Source organism: Zalophus californianus, chromosome 14, assembly GCF_009762305.2.
Source record: "Zalophus californianus isolate mZalCal1 chromosome 14, mZalCal1.pri.v2, whole genome shotgun sequence".
Lineage (NCBI taxonomy): Eukaryota > Metazoa > Chordata > Mammalia > Carnivora > Otariidae > Zalophus > Zalophus californianus.
Genome location: NC_045608.1, coordinates 72,878,728 through 72,880,660, shown reverse-complemented (window position 1 = coordinate 72,880,660; position 1,933 = coordinate 72,878,728). Strand labels below are relative to the sequence as shown.

Genomic DNA, 1,933 nt, shown 5'->3' with positions numbered 1-1,933 from the left:
AATCTCATTCAGGAAATGAAAAAAAAAATGTGTCAGACAGACACAAGACAATTCATGACTAAGTCAACTATCCATTTGAAATAGGATAATGTGAGTAAAGTAGAATTTTATTTTATTTTTTTGCTCCAAACCAAAAAGTTGTTCTAATACACCCATCTACATGGAAGTTTATGGAAACAGCTGGACTCAGATACTCAGCTTGCAGCCCACGTCCTGAGCTGTTCTAGGCAAGGTGAGTGGCAGTTGCAGGTATAGGCTGACTTGTGCTGTCAAAGTCTCTCCAGGCTGCTCCTGCATGTGGTTGGAGAGCCCATGGCCATGATGGGCCACAGCCCTTGGAAACATGCTGAATAGAATTTTATTTTTATTTTTATTATTTATTTATTTATTTATTTATTTATTTATTTTTTCATGCTATATGACCTTTAATTAAGTATAAAGTCTTCCAGTCACGTCACCTAGGGACCATTTTACCCTCTGCTCTGTTTGGCCGCCAGTCTCTTTCTCTCTTCAGTGATGGTGAGGTAGATACCCTTTCCACGGGGAAGAGAAATCCATGGTTTGTTGCTTTTGCCAATAACAAAAATGTTGGAGATTCGGGTGGCAAAGTTGTTGCCATTGGCATCTTTCACGTGAACCACGTCAAACAAACCAGGGTGTCTCTCTCTGTTGGTGATCACACCAATTCTTCCCAGGTTAGCACCCGCAGTCACCATACACAGATTACCAGTATCAAACTTGAAGAAACTGGTAATCTTTCCAGTCTCCAAATCAATCTGAACGGTGTCATTCACCTTGATGAGGGGGTCAGGCCGGCGGACGGTGCGTGCATCATGAGTCACCAGATGAGGGATTCCTTTTGTCCCCACAAAGATCTTTCTCACTTTGCACAACTTATACTTGGCCTCCTTCAGGTGTGATCTGATGAACAGCAAAGCGACCCTTGCTGTCATAGATCAGACAGAAATTCTCCCCGGTCTTGTCAATGCTGATGACATCCATAAAACCAGCAGTAGGTTATATCAGTTTGGACCTTGCCATCAATCTTAATAAAATGCTACATACAGACCTTCTTGACTTCATCTCCTGTTAGGGCATACTTAAGTCTGTTCCTTAGGAAAATGATGGGAGGGAGACATTCTCTCAGCTTATGGGGACCAGTAGGTGGGCAAGGAGCAAACACACCGGTCAGTTTATCCAGCCTCCAATGCTTTGGAGCTGCTACACGCTTCAGATGCTTCTTGGGACCACGAGCCATGGCTGTGCTAGGCACAAAAGGAGCTAGAATTTTATTCTTAAGATTAAAGAGTGTTCACGTTCAGGGAAAGGTTTAGAATTTTAAGGGACTTTAGACTTATTTTATATACTATTTTTATTTTTTAAATTTTAAAAAAAATTGTATTTATTTATTTGTCAGAGACAGAGACGGCAAGAGAGGGAACACAAGCAGGAGGAGTGGGTGAGGGAGAAGCAGGCTTTCCCTCGAGCAGGGAGCCCGATGCGGAGCTCGATCCCAGGACCCTGGGATCACGATCTGAGCCGAAGGCAGATGCTTAACCGACTGAGCCACCCAGGCATCCCTATACTATTTTTAAAGTGCTAAATAAGGACGGGGCTCTTTGATGAAAGTAACCTAAAACTTTAGAATGCCTTATAATGTCCTTCAGCTGAAGTTTAGCTGTCTTACATTCTAATCTGCAAATACAAGGGAAAGTTAAAGTCTAAGTGTGGAGGAAAATGATTTTTTAAAAGAAAGTTTAGTTAGTAATTTACTTGTGCTAATCCTTTCTTTCCCTTTAAAGCCATGAATCTGCTCATTATACTTTTCAGTTGGAAACAAAAATCATTTCTTACTCTCGTATTTATTGTACTTACCAATGTTAAAACAATACAACCTTCAAAATGCCAAGCTGTACAAAGAAATATTGCACCA

At 41.1% G+C, this 1,933-nt stretch overlaps 1 non-coding gene and 1 pseudogene across 1 annotated transcript; both read right to left on the bottom strand.

Moving 5' to 3' along the window:
* Positions 1-219: 219 nt before the first annotated feature.
* Positions 220-349, bottom strand: LOC113913412. Its single transcript, XR_003517196.1, has one exon. It is a non-coding gene; the product is annotated as a small nucleolar RNA SNORA44 (small nucleolar RNA).
* Positions 350-470: 121 nt separating this feature from the next.
* On the bottom strand, positions 471-1,258 carry LOC113912957 (annotated as a pseudogene).
* Between the last annotated feature and the right edge of the window lie 675 nt (positions 1,259-1,933).